At 33.7% G+C, this 15,246-nt stretch overlaps 1 long non-coding RNA gene across 1 annotated transcript; it reads right to left on the minus strand.

Moving 5' to 3' along the window:
- Positions 1-556, minus strand: LOC145795316 (uncharacterized). The gene is made up of 2 exons (XR_014336099.1): positions 442-556; positions 1-244 (listed from the first exon to the last, which is right to left on the minus strand). It is a non-coding gene; the product is annotated as an uncharacterized LOC145795316 (long non-coding RNA).
- Positions 557-15,246: the final 14,690 nt, after the last annotated feature.

Here is a 15,246-nt window from a genome sequence, read left to right on the forward strand (position 1 = left end):
AAGGAGGCAACACTTTACTTTAATCCTGTATTGATGCCAAGAAGATCTAGAAAACATTCACAGAAACTTAAAGAGCACATAATCTAAATAAATAAGTCCACAAAATAAAAAGAGATGCCTCTAAGATCCCAAGATTTTAGCACCATGGGAGATTTTAAATATCTTTCCTTGTCACCAACAAGATTCACAAGAATTTCCAAAATCAATTTTCTTCAGCTTTGCATAGCTTAATGTCTTACCAAACCTTAGCGATTTAAAAAATGAAAAATTTTAGCTTTTGCAAAGTGTATTTATCAAATTGAATCAGAACATGAACAACCCAAGAAGAAAGAGAAATGAAACAATAACTATCAATCAAAGTTTTGATGTAAAAGTTTGTAGTGGTTTGTTTAAACGAAGGACGAGATGAAACGACAATAGTTCAAGCAAAGAATAGCTCACCTTAGCTTTTTGCTCACCTATCTGCAGATCTTGCAAATTGTAATAATGAATAGAAGAGGAAATACATATGATACACCCAACATTTATCCAGAGTCAAACACCTCTTAAATTAAACTTCAATTAGAATATCTAAACCCAACTCCAAACTTGATTGTAAGTGTAACCAAACACCATCTTTCAACTCAAAAAAAGAAAAAAAAAAAAGGCTATAGACTTTTATTTTATTTTGTCTGCATTCTTCTCTCTCTAACTTCTCTCTACCTTTGCTCCACCCTTACACCACCACATCAACCCACCATCTCCACCACCACCAGCTATCTTATCTCGCCGAAAAAAGTTCCGATCGACCATTCCTCTCTCTTCGAAAATAGCACAAAACAAGTATCAACTCTAGATTTTTCCTAACCTCTTGAAGGATCGAAGCTATTAGAGGCTTTAAATTGGAAAGAATATCTCTCTAAAATGTTTAATTTAATGTTTTACATTTTGAGTTTGAAATGGTAATTTCTAGATTTATGATGATTTAGTTTTAGTTATTGAGTTTCTTACTTGTATTTAGACCTTGTTTGGGAATAAACTATTTTAGTAATTTTTTTTATTATTTGACTAAAATATGAGATTAAAAAATTAGTATTTTTAGGAATAATTTTTTACCTATTTACGAAAAAAAACGTTAAATAAAACAATTTAGAGCAAATTACACTGACATCTCTTGAGGTTTTGTTTAATACAAATCCCACTTACATTTGAAAAATTACACTTACCTCCTGTCAGATTAAAATGACATATTTACGCCTTAACCTTTATAACATATAAAAAAATATATTTTGTTCATGTCATTTTAAGGGAATCAACAATCATCTTCTTTGGTTTAATTAACGCAAAAATATGAGTTTCTTCACTTTTCGTATTTTTTTTTATTTTTACTGAATTTTTTTAATATTTTAAACATTTTTTATTTTTTATTTTTTTACTTTTTTGGATATACCTAATCTAGATGTACTTGATAAGTATAATACTTTGTAATTTTTTTTTAAATTCATCAAATACAAAAAAATAAATAAATAAATAAATAAATAAATCAATACATTATCTTGTATTCAATAGATTTTTGTAAAAGTTTTTTATAAAAATTTTATACTTTTTAAATATATACAGATTATGGTGGAAATAAAATGAAAAATTATATTCATATATAAAAATTTATACAAAAAATATCGTAAAAATGGTAAGATGGTCATTTTAAAAATTTTAGGGTATGACATCCGCAATTTAGGAGTAATTTGTAATCAGATTACAAATTTCAGTGAGGGAAATATAATTTTTTAAATATGAGGAGAAAATCTGTATTAAACAAAAATCTCGAGGGTGCTAGTGTAATTTATCCAATAATTTATAAAATCAAAAATAAGTAAATTGACAATTTTGCCCTTTGACCAGCCCTGATGTTCAACCGTGACTTTGTACTTTTATCTGACCTGTTGTGAAGAGAATTGATGGATGCGGTAGACTGTAAAGGCTGTTTAGCGAATTACGTTAGAAGATATTGGTAGTGGAAGGATGGTTAGTGAATAGATTATTGATATGAGAATTATTAGTAACGATATTAATTAAAAGTGTTGTGTTTATTTTAATGATAGTGTAAGAAATGATTAATAATAGGATTATTAAATTATTTTTATTCAAAATAAATAAAAAAATTATTTCTATATTAAAAAAGATAAAACAAATATTAAAACAAACAGGTGCATTTGGTAATTTTTTTTTAATATAAAATAGACTAAATTAGCTCACTATTTTCCTAATCAAACAAAAATCCAGCCAAGCTAATTTTTTTACTAAGGGGATTACTAAATCTCTCGTACCATCAATCCCTACCCCCCCCCCTTCCAAAAAAAAAAAAAAAAAAAAAAAAATCATCACCAAACACACTATGAATGAGACTTATAGTCATAACAATCCAATCCTACCAAACATGCTATGAATGAGACCCATAACCATAACAATTTAATCCGATCATCGTAAACAAACTTGACCTAAAATGGGATGCATCAAGTAGGACTTCGTAAAATGGGGTTGTTAAGAAATCAAAAAAATTGGACTTCACCATTTTTTTTTTTTTCGAAAAGTCCTCATCAGTTTGTGTTACAATTTTATTCATCTTGTTTGATTTTAATTTTTAGAAGGCAACAATTTTATTCAATTTTTTATTTGAAAATTTCTTTAAAAAACTTATAACTAAATTCTTTTCAAAATTGCATTCAAAATAAACATTTCAAAACTCCATTCCAAAACACTTTTTAAAACTCATAACCAAACTCTCAGCAATACTATATTTTTGTACACACACAAAAAAAAAAAAAAGCAAAAAACTCTATTTTTAATTTTGTTCTTTAAATTTTTTTTCTATTTTTGTGGAATTTTTTTTTTTGCAAGAAATATTTTTTTTCACATACTATTTATGAAGAAAAATATTTTTTATTTAATTTTATTCAAAAAAATATTTTTATACTTTTGGCCAAAATTTGTTATGATTTTTGTATTGGCCAAAAATATGTACCCAACTCTTGAATAAAATTAAGAAAATTTGTAAATATTTTTAAAAAAATTATTGAAAAATATAACTCAAAACTCTTGAGAAAACTCATAACTAAACAAGTTTTCTCTTAAAAAAAAAATCATTCAAAAATTTATTTTTTAAAACACAACGCCATAGTCAAAGCTTCAATTCACAAACCAAACGGAACATTAAATATATATATATATATAAAAGAAAATAATTTGTTAACCTCAATTATTATTTTTATATTCCTCTCCATTGGTTTTGATATATATATAATAAAAAAAAAATAGAATTACTTTATTGAACTATGTTTGTTTGACTCTTTAAGAAAGGAGATTGGACTAATAATAATCTGTGAGATTTACCTAATGAGTGTCTAGTTAGAGACATGAATAAATGGGTTAACTATTTTCTTATGCTAATAATTCCCATTGTAATAGGACTAATACAGTCACGAAAGAGTTGAGATTAGAAATTAAGTGGGGGAGATTAATAAGATTTTTAGGAAGAGCTGGACTTTCTCTCTCTAGAGAGAGAGAGAGAATAATAATAAAAAACATGAGCCAATTGGCAAATTGATGGACAACCCATGTGGATTCCGCCCACGCCGAACGCTCGGCACGATACCACACAAAAAAATATATTTTATTATATACATATATACTTTTATTTTATATATATATTAGTGATAATTTGTGTTATGTATGAAACTTTATAAATTAAAAAAATTATTATAATTATTTTAAAGATGGTTAGTGAATAGATTATTAATATGAGTATTATTAGTAATGATATTAATTAAAAGTGTTATGCTTATTTTAATGATAGTCCGAGAAATGGTTAATAATAGGATTACTAAATTATTTTTATTTAATATAAATAAAAAATTATTTCTATATTAAAAAAAGATAAAACAAATATTAAAACAAACAGGTGCATTTGATAAAAAATTTTTTTTATATAAAATGGACTAAATTAACTCACTATTTTCCTAATCAAACAAAAATCCAACCAAGCTAATCTTTTTACTAAGGAGATTATTAAATCTCTCGCACCATCAATCCCCCCTCCCAAATTATCACCAAACACACTATAAATGAGATTCACAATCATAACAATCCAATCCTACCAAACACGCTATGAATGAGACCCATGACCATAGCAATCTAATCCGACCATCGTAAACAAATCTGACCTAAAATGGGATGCATCAATCGGGACTTCATAAAATGGGATTGTTAAGAAATCATAAAAATTGGACTTCACCATTTTTTTTTTTGGAAAAGTCCTCATCAGTTTGTGTTACAATTTTATTCATCTTGTTTGATTTTAATTTTTAGAAGGCAACAATTTTATTCAAATTTTATTTGAAAAATTCTTTTAAAAACTTATAACTAAATTCTTTTCAAAATTGCATTCAAAATAAATATTTCAAAACTTCATTCCAAAACTCTTTTAAAACTCATAACCAAACTCTCTGCAATACTATATTTTTACACACACACACAAAAAAAAAGAGCAAAAAACTCTATTTTTAATTTTGTTCTTCAACTTTTTTTTCTATTTTTGTGGAATTTTTTTTTTTTTTGCAAGAAATATTTTTTTGGTATACTATTTATGAAGAAAAATATTTTTTATTTAATTTTATTCAAAAAAAATATTTTTATATTTTTGGCCAAAATTTGTTATGATTTTTGTATTGACCAAAAATATGCACCCAACTCTTGAATAAAATTAAGAAAATTTGTAAATATTTTTAAAAAAATTGTTGAAAATATAACTCAAAACTCTTGAGAAAACTCATAATTAAACAAGTTTTCTCTTAAAAAAATCATTCAAAAATTTATTTTTTAATACATAGAGCCACACTCAAAGCTTCCATTCACAAACCAAACGGAACATTAAGGCCAAGTTTGGGAAGACTAAAAAAGTGCACTTTTTGTCTTTTTGGACTAAAAAATTGAGGTTGAAAATATGGATGTTTGGGTTAACTTTTTGACTTTTTATTGAAAAATGTGTAATAAAAAATTGTAAAAATTGATTTGTAGGGAAAAATTTGAATTGGGAGTTGTGCAACCGTAATTGTTGACTTTTGGTGAATAGTATTAACTTTTTAACTTTTTGAGTAACTTTTTGACTTTTTAACTTTTTTTAAAGTCTCCAAACTTAGCCTAAATATATATATATATATATATATATATAAAAGAAAGTAATTTGTTCACCTCAATTATTATTTTTATATTCCTCTCCATTGGTTTTGATATATATATAATAAAAAAAAATAGAATTACTCTATTGAGCTATGTTTGTTTGACTCTTTAGAAAAAGAAATTAAACTAATAGTATGTGAGATTTACTTAAAAAGTGTTTGGTTAATGACATAAATAAATGGATTAATTATTTCCTTATACTAGTAATTTTCAATGTAATAGGATTAATAAAGTCATGAGAGAGTTGAGATTAAAATTAAGTGAGAGGATTAATAAAATTTTTGGGAAGAGCTGGACTTTCTCTCTCTAGAGGTTAGAGAGAGCGAGAGAGGGAGAGAGAGAGAAGGTACGAAAGAAATTGTATAATAATAAAAAACATGAGCCAATTGGGAAATTGATGGACAACCCATGTGGATTGTGTCCCACGCCGAACGCTCGGCACAATGCTACACAAAAAAATATATTTTATTATATACATATATATTTTTATTATATATATATATATTAGTGATGTGTTATGTTCGAAACTTTATAAATTAAAAAAATTATTATAATTATTTAAAAATAATTTAATATTTTATCTTGTAATATACATAAAATTTATAAATTAACTATTATGTTTATAGCTTTTTAAATTATTAGTTTAAAAAAATTAAAAATATATATATGTATATATATATTTATTTAGTGCAACTTTGATAATTTGTATTAAAAAAAATTAAACCTGATTAAATGAGTTATGACATACTTCTTTTTGTTATGAAAATATACAAATTTAAAAGTTATAATTAAGATAAATATGTAATTTTATTATTAAATGTGAAGTGAAGTAATATTTAACAATAATTAATATAATGTTTTTATTATTAATCTAATAATTTAAGTTATATTTCTTTTTATTTTAATTTCATAACTAAAAATGCAATATGAATATAATACACATACAGATTTCTAGTTTTTAAAAGTAAGAAGGTTTCAAAGTATTTTCGAACTCTCATCATTTTCTTTTATTTTTTTTATCTAATTTGATTTTAAATTTGAATAATAATTTTGATTTGATATGAGTTACTTTAACTTTTGCATTAAATTTTTATCAATTTTTAAAAGAACTTTCATTCTTATCACAATTTTTTTTTCTTTTCACCAATTTTGATGGGAAAAACAATAGTTTTTAACGTTTCATCTTTATTAATTTTTATCAAATTATAATTTGATAAAAACAAATATTAAGGATTGAAGATTCTCTTAATTGAAATTATAGTGAAATAGCATCTTGAAATAGTCAAAATTTGAGTATATGGTTAGTTGAAATGTATAATTTAATTAATTCTCTTATCATATTTGTATAAAAATTGACACTTATGACTACATCATTATAAGTCAGATTATAGAAAAAATTTTGAGGTGTCAAACATTTTCCATTTGTAAATATCCTAGATATTAAAAAAAGAAAAAAAAAGAAAAAAAAAATGTGTAGCTTTTGGATATGTGTTTATCAGTTTTGTTTTATAGACATAAACAATTGAGGTTTCAATTTAAAAAATTAAAAAGTAAAAAAAAAAAATTGGGTTTTTTTTTATAAATAAAAGAAAGCATCTAACTCTTCTATCTACTATTTAAGATGGACTATTTAATCACATAAGAAAATAGAAATTATATTTAGAGATTATCTATATAATAAGGGAGAAAGATTTTTGAAAATGTATAAAATGTATCAGAGATACATTTTGTATCAATGGCTGAGATGATTCTATATACTATCTAACGCTTAAGATCATTTTTATCCCCGCCCAAACACTCTCTGCTCTCTCTCTCTCTCTCTCTCAAAGCACCTTCTCTTCAACTCCCACGTTCTCTCCTCGACTCCGTCTATGGTGGATCTCTCTCTCACGTTCGAAATTCTTTCTCACGTTCGAAATTCTTTCTCTTCTAAAACTCGTGACTAGAGGTAGCAGATCAGAAAAACTGAAGATAATTTTCCAATAGCGACGATGGTCTCAACAGGGAAGAAATACCCTCGCCATTAATCAACATCAAGCTCCGCGACTGTCCACTTTCCCTCGGCTCCCACTCTCCCAACATCAGCATCGACACTTACCTTCCATCGGCTCCCACCCTCCCAACATCAAAGGTATTTTGTTTCTTCAGTTCTTTAGGTCTTTGAGGCTTCAGTTTTAGGATGAATTTTTGAATCAGTTTATATATATGAACTGGTTTCCGATTTTCTGGTTGTGGTTTCCAATTTTCCCGTTCTTTGCAACAGAGAGGGTGGTCTCGCCATTAATCAACATCAAGCTCTGGGACTGTCCAGCCTCCCTCAGCTCCCACCTTCCATCGGCTCCCACCCTCCTAATATGAGCGGTATTTTATTTCTTCAGTTCTTCAGTTCTTTGAGGCTTCAGTTTTAGGGCCAATTTTTGAATCAGTATATATATATATATATATATATATGAACTAGTTTCCAATTTTCTGGTTGTGGTTTCCAATTTTCCCTTTCTTTGTCTTCAATCAGTTCTTTTTCTGGTTATGTTTTAGGTTGAATATCCTTCGACTCCCTCTTGGTCACTGTTGTGTTTTTCCCTTTTTTTATGAGAAATGGAAGGAGTTGTTTGGATTTGTTGTTTACATTCTCCATGGTTTTGTAGTTTACGGTGGTGGTGATCATATTGGTTTGAAATTGTCGTCCAATTCTCCATGGTTTTGTAGTTTAGGTGGATGTTCACTGACATCTGTTATTTTTGCAGTGACATTTCATTGACATCTGTGAGTCCTTCATATTGGTTTGGAATTTTATTCTCATTTTAGGAAATTATATGAGCATCAAAATTATATTTCTTCATATTGGTTTGGTTTGTAAACTGTGTTCACATACTAATTTTTGGTTTGGAATTGTTTTGCTTTTGCTACTATGAAACAGTATTTGGCCATTTTCGCCTTATTTTCTACACTTAAATTAGGGTTTTCTTTTTCTTAGAGTGATTTCTTTTTCTTCTTTTTCTTTTTTCCTAGAGAGATTTCTTTTCTTCTTTTTCTTTTTTCCTTCAATTTGTGCAGTGGATTACAAATATTTACTTTCAGATTTGTGGATTATGCTAATTAGGTTATACAACTATTTCTCTTTTGGTCCACAAAACATGCTGATGTACACAGATTTCTCCACCATGACCACAGTAGTAGATTTGCCTCTTCCTTTTCGCAGACACCCACACTCCTCACAACCATCTCTGCTCCTCCTTCCTTAGCGACCCTTTGTCAACATCTTGATCGCAACAACTGTAGCAACCCCACTCCCCATCTCAACCATCGCATAGCTACCATCTTAACCTCATGCAACATTGCGAAGGGTAAACACATTTGTTTATATACATGCTTCAGTTTGGTCAAGATTTTTAAATGCATTCGCATGATTTTACTTAATCTAACTATTGTTCTCATATAGCAGAAAGCCCTAATTTTTTACATGCCTGAAGTTTATGAACAGTTGAGCTCCATATACTTTTTAAATTGTTTCTATGTAGAAAAACTAAAAACTACTTTGAGAAGTACATGACATGGAGGCTGAACTCCAAATTGAGATTGCCAGAGATAATTTCCCTCCATAGCAGTATGGATATCTATGAAAAGCCATGTAATTATTGTTGTATTTTTCTTACCAAAATCAGACCAAATTGAATAAAAGATTCTGCCATGAATACTTTCATCTCATGAATACTTAAACTTCCATCAGATTTTAGATTTTAGATTTAGATTTTAGATTTTTCAAACTTTCCATTATTTTTTCAATGTGTTGGGTTAGTTTTAGGTTTCTTTATGAGTTCAAATATTTAAACTTTCATCCCATAAATTTGTCGAGTATTCCACCATAAATCGGCCCATAAATCAGTAGTTTCATCATATTTTTATCAACCCATAAATCAGTAATTTGTACCAAAAAAGTTTGATGGGTTTTGATTTCTGAAATTTGAAATGGATTTGATGGATTTTATTCGCAGAAATCCGCAGAAATTCGAAGTCGTTTCGCTTGAGACATCATTCCCGGGAACAAGTTTTTCGGCTTCGGTGCTTTCCGGCACATCCCTATGAGTTTGCTCTCTCTATCTCTCCTAGAAATGTTTATAGATATATGAATCTATAAACATATGAATTTGTGAACAGAAATGGTATTCTCTCTATGTCTCTCTCTTATTTTGCTTTCTATGGATATCTATGAAAAGCCAAGAAATTATTGTTGTATTTTTCTTATCAAAATCAGACCAAATTGAATAAAAGTTTCTGCCATGAATACTTTCATCCCATGAATACTTAAACTTCCATCAGATTTTAGATTTTAGATTTTTCAAACTTTCTATTGTTTTTTCAATGTGTTGGGTTAGTTTTAGGTTTCTTTATTAGTTCAAATATTCAAAATTTCATCAGATTTTTTATAGCGACCCCGGTCTTTTCCCATTTGATCATTGTATCCAGACTTGGGTTCCGTTTATTCTTTCATTGTATATTTGTTGTTGTCGTCCTTTATTTTCTCATTTGGAGTTATAGGATGTGTTGGGCAGGTTTGTTTCAGGTTGGTTGGGCTTGGGAGCAAAGGGTTGCTGCCCAGAATTTTGACCCTTCGCTCGAGCGAGCATTTCTTCGCTCGAGCGAGCTCTTTGTTTTGGTCCGTCGCTCGAGCCAGGGTTTCTTCGATCGAGCGAGGATTGCATTTTGTAGTATGACCTGAGAGTAGAGGTTTTTGGCTCGAGCGAGCTTTTCTTCGCTCGAGCGAGTTAGTTCGTTCTTCGCTCGAGCGGGAGTTCCTTCGCCCGAGCGTGTGTCTGGTTACAGACCTGAGGGTTTGAGTTCTTCGCTCGAGCGAGATTTCTTTCGCTCGAGCGAGATTTTGGGTTATTGGCTCGAGCAAGGCCTCCTTGGCTCAAGCGTAGATTTTCTGTGTCTGGTCGCTCGAGCGACCAAGTCTTCGCTCGAGCGAGCCTGTCCAGTTTATATACGCAGCAGCGGGTTTTGATCAGTCTTTTTCATCTTCTTTTTGATTCCAAACCCTAGGTCCGACTTCTCTCTCTCCCTACTCACCTTCTCTCTTAGGTTTGATCTTTTTAGAGTGTGTTTCTACCCTAGTTGCTTTATTAAAAAGATAGAGGGAGGCGAGGGCTTTCATTTAATCTGAACATTTGGCGATTTGGAGCACATTGGTATTTGGGTCTTCATCTCCATCTTCTCTTTTGGGTTGTTTTCTTCGAGGTAGGGATTTCCTACTCCATTTTATAGGTTTTGTTCTAAGTTTTGGTATATTGATATGTTGGGGTTACTTTGATAATTTTGGGAAAAACCCTAGTTGTATTAATTAATTAATTTGTATAATTAATTTAAGGGAATTGAGGAATTCATTGATTAAATGGTGTAGTTGGATAATTTAAATCACTCGCCTATTGAATTGTTGATATATTTATTTCCAAATCTAGAAATAACTGTTTTGGGCTATCGGTGGAGGATAGTCGTGCTTGTTGTAGACACTGCATGCGGATTAGGGATAACTGAAACTAATCATTGATTAAGTCATCAATTTTGACTGCTGAATTAATACAGACATTATGTGTATTGATTGTGTGTTGTATATGTTATGTGTTTGCATACATTGTTTTGTGTGGGAGGAGATAGGGGATGTACTCCACGGTTTAGGGGAAGATAGGGGATGGACCTCTAAACCGGATTTTGTTTGGGAGGAGATAGGGGATGGACTCCATTAGCATCACTTTTATGTGTGCTTATCTATATTGAAGTGTTTTTATTGATACAGCACTAAAATGTGTATCAAACTGGAAGTATGAAGTGTTTTGATTTGAGCCTGAGTCTCATTTGTTTGTTGACATTGGAAGAATGTGAATTGATATATATAGTTCACTGTTATAAGTTTGGCCAGGTTCTGAGCCATATTGATAATGTTGAAAAGTAAAACGTACCTTAGACATTAATATCATGAAACTGTATAATGATGTAATTGATTATCTTGGTTAACCATCTATTGAATGCTATTGCTTTATTCAATGCTTATATTTGGTTTAGTATATTTCTACTGGGCTGTGGCTCACCCTTTATGGGAACATCATTTTCAGGTTCAGGTGATAAGCTACCTCCAAGGACTTAGCTTGGAAGGACTTGGATTTTTGAAGACTATCTGTAGTTATTTGTTTTTATTTGTTAAACATTCAAGCCTAGGGCTTTATTTGTATTTGAGTTAGAACTCATATTTTTGTGTCCAAGTGTTGGCTTGGAAAGATGTAAGCCCATAGGGCATTTAATTTGATGTTATGTGTAATGTTTTCGTTTAGTAATACTCTGATGAATGAATTAATAAATTGTTTTCTTTGAATAATGCATGTCAATGAAATGTATATAATGGGTTTATTTTGAGGGCGTTACAACTTGGTATCAGAGCGTACCGGGTTTGAATACTTTGGGTACGTGGGAAGTGATTAGTATCACATTGGGTTCGTCTCGTTTGATAGAGACTTAGTGTAATGTTATATGCTTATGTGATTGTGTGGGTATGGAATGTAGTTTCTAGGATGTTGATTGGACCCTTGAGTTTCTAGTAGTCTTGTTGGAAAGGCACTTGATCACTGCTGCTTCCAACCAGAACTATAGTAACGCATTGGGACTATCATTATCCAGGAATGAAATTCGTAGGTGCTTATGTGATTATGTGCTTACGTGGAATGAATTATTGTTGTCCAATGCATTAGGACGCGAGTGTTTAGCTTCGGCACATTTATTAATGTGCTAATGTCTTTGTTTCCTTTATTAGGATGTCAGGACGAGGACGAGGACGCGGTAGGCGTGGTAGGCCGGGTAGGTAGGAGGTGCCTGTGCCAGAGGAGATTCCAGCAATTCAGGAGGGAGTTGGCCAGGCCAATGTGGCCGAGCCAGTAGGCCAGCAGGCTATGGGCGCTCTAGCCCGAGAGATAGCAGGGGCATTCAGGGAGTCAGTAGGCATTCTCAGAGCTGAGAATCAAGCTAGGGATATTGCTGCAGATGCAGGACCTTCCTTTCTGAAGAGGAAGTTCTTCCGGTCTAATCCGGATGAATTTGTGGGTGATCCTAAAGAGCCGCTTAAGGCAGATGAATGGCTCGAACAGACAACGAAGACGTTTGAGATGCTTGGCATCGAAGACGAGGGGTTGAAAGTGACCTTGGCATCTTTCCAGTTGAAGGGGGATGCGGGTCAGTGGTGGAAGTTTACTAAGGGTCGTATAGGAGGTACATGGGAGGCTTTTGTGAATGCTGTCCAGGAGAAGTTCTTATCTCCAGCAGTTAGGGAGAAGTTGAGAGACCAGTTCTGCCAGCTTAAGCAGTCAAGTTCTTCAGTGGCCGAGTTTGAGGTTGCATTTACTAGTTTGTCCAGGTTTGCACCTGAGTTAGTGGCGTCTGAGGAACGTCGTTGTATTGAGTTTGAGAAGAAGTTGAGGCGTGGCCTCAAGCTGAGAGTTGGGGGAACTATGATTCGGGATTATGGGCGTATGGGTGAGCCACAAATTGAACCGGGCTACGGTTAAGAATAAGTATCCTATGCCTCGTATAGATGATCTGTTCGATCAGTTGAAGGGTTCTCGTTGTTTTTCAAAGATTGACTTGAGATCGGGTTATCATCAGTTAAGAGTCAGGGAGGAGGATATTCCGAAAACGGCATTCCGTACGCGGTATGGCCACTATGAGTTTCTGGTGATGCCATTTGGGCTCACTAATGCACCGACAGTTTTTATGGATTTGATGAACCGAATATTCCGGGAATTTTTAGATCGTTTTGTAGTAGTCTTTGTGGACGACATCCTTATCTATTCACCTTCTGAGGAGAAGCACAAGGAACACTTGAGAGTGGTGCTTGAGTTACTTAGAGCCCATAAGCTTTATGCTAAGTTTGGGAAGTGTGAGTTCTGGCTAGAAGAGGTCAAGTTCTTAGGCCATGTAGTTTCTGGGGAAGGAGTGTCTGTTGATACATCCAAGACTGAAGCAGTGCAAGATTGGGCACAGCCTAAGAGTGTGTTTGAGATCCGCAGCTTTCTGGGGTTAGCTGGGTATTATCGTCGGTTTGTGAAAGATTTCTCCAGATTAGCTTCGCCTTTGACTAGATTGACTCGGAAGGGAGTCAAATTTGTATGGAGTGAGACTTGTGAAAAGTCGTTTCAGGAGTTGAAAGTTAGACTGACCACCGCTCCAGTATTGATTATTCCAGAGAGAGGGTTGGGTTATGCAGTCTATTGTGATGCCTCACGAGAGGGTCTGGGTTGTGTGTTAATGCAAGAAGGGAAAGTAGTTGCCTATGGCTCACGCCAGTTGAAAATTCACGAGCAGAATTACCCTACGCATGATCTAGAGTTAGCAGCTGTGATTTTTGCCTTGAAGATTTGGAGGCATTATCTTTATGGTGAGAGATTCGAGGTCTTCTCGGATCATAAGAGTCTGAAATATTTGATTACACAGAAAGACTTGAACTTGAGGCAGAGGAGGTGGATGGAATTTATAGAGGATTATGACTTTGAGTTGCATTATCATCCGGGAAAGGCCAATGTGGTGGCCGATGCCCTTAGCAGGAAACCTGTTGGTGACATAGCTAGTATAGCCATCCGAGAATGGGAGATGTTGGGTGCACTTGGGGAGTTTGATTTACTTTTGGGCGAATCCGTTGAGGCTGCGGCCTTGTTTTCTGTTGTTGCACAGCCTACACTTGTGACTCGAGTGTTAGAGGCTCAGAGGGGTGACCTTGAGGTAGAATCTCTTCGTGAGAAGATTTCTGGTGGGAAGGTTGAGAAGGGTTTGACGGTGTATCCCGACCTGAGTGTGAGATACCGAGACCGTCTGTTTGTGTCGGAGTCTTGCCGAGAGGAGGTACTCCGAGAGTTTCATCATTCACGCCTTGCGGTGCATCCGGGAGGTACTAAGATGTATCGGGATTTGGGTCGCCAGTTCTGGTGGCGGGGTATGAAGAGAGATGTGGCAGCTTTTGTATCTAAGTGCCTTACTTGTCAGCAAGTGAAGGCCGAACATCAGAGGCCAGCGGGTTTGTTGCAACCCTTGCCTATTGCCGAGTGGAAGTGGGAACACGTCACTATGGACTTCGTTGTGGGTCTTCCGAGGACTCAGCGGGGTAGTGATGCTATTTGGGTGGTTGTAGACCGGTTGACTAAGTCGGCGCACTTTATTTCTATGCGTGTTAGAGATTCAGTCGATCATCTGGCCGATTTATATATTCAGGACATAGTGAGGTTACACGGGGTTCCAGTGACGATCGTCTCAGATAGAGATCCTCGTTTTACTGCCAGGTTGTGGCAGAGTTTGCAGAGTGCCTTAGGCACTAAGTTGACCTTTAGCACGACTTATCATCCTTAGACTGACGGACAGTCCGAGCGTACTATTCAGATCCTTGAGGATATGCTTCGGGGTTGTGTTCTAGACGTTAGTGGGTCGTGGGAGAGGCACTTGCCGTTGGTGGAGTTTGCCTACAACAACAGTTTCCAGTCTAGTATCGGTATGGCACCATTTGAGGCCTTGTATGGCCGACCGTGTAGATCTCCTGTTTGTTGGGCCGAGGTGGGTGATGCACCTCTGTTGGGTCCGGAGTTGGTGAGGGAAACGACGGAGAAAGTTGAGCTTATCCGTAAGAGGCTTGTTACAGCACAGAGTCGTCAGAAATCTTCGGTTCATTGGTCCGTTTGAGATCCTTGAGAGGATTGGCGAGGCTGCTTATCGTTTAGCTTTGCCGCCGCAGTTGTCCGGAGTACATGACGTGTTTCATGTGAGTATGCTTCGGAAGTATGAGCCGGATCCATCACATGTGTTGGATTGGACTGATTTAGTGGTTGACGAGGATGTCTCATATGAGGAGAGACCGATTCGAGTCTTGGATAGGCGGGATCAAGTTTTGCGAGGCAAAACCATCCCTTTGGTCAAAGTTTTGTGGAAACATCACGGAGTGGAGGAAGCCACTTGGGAACGTGAGTTGGAAGTCCGCGAAAAATACCCGGACATGTTTATCGATTTGTA

The sequence above is a fragment of the Camellia sinensis genome, chromosome 7 (genome assembly GCF_055761805.1).
Source record: "Camellia sinensis isolate YWXY chromosome 7, ASM5576180v1, whole genome shotgun sequence".
In the NCBI taxonomy this organism is placed as follows: domain Eukaryota; kingdom Viridiplantae; phylum Streptophyta; class Magnoliopsida; order Ericales; family Theaceae; genus Camellia; species Camellia sinensis.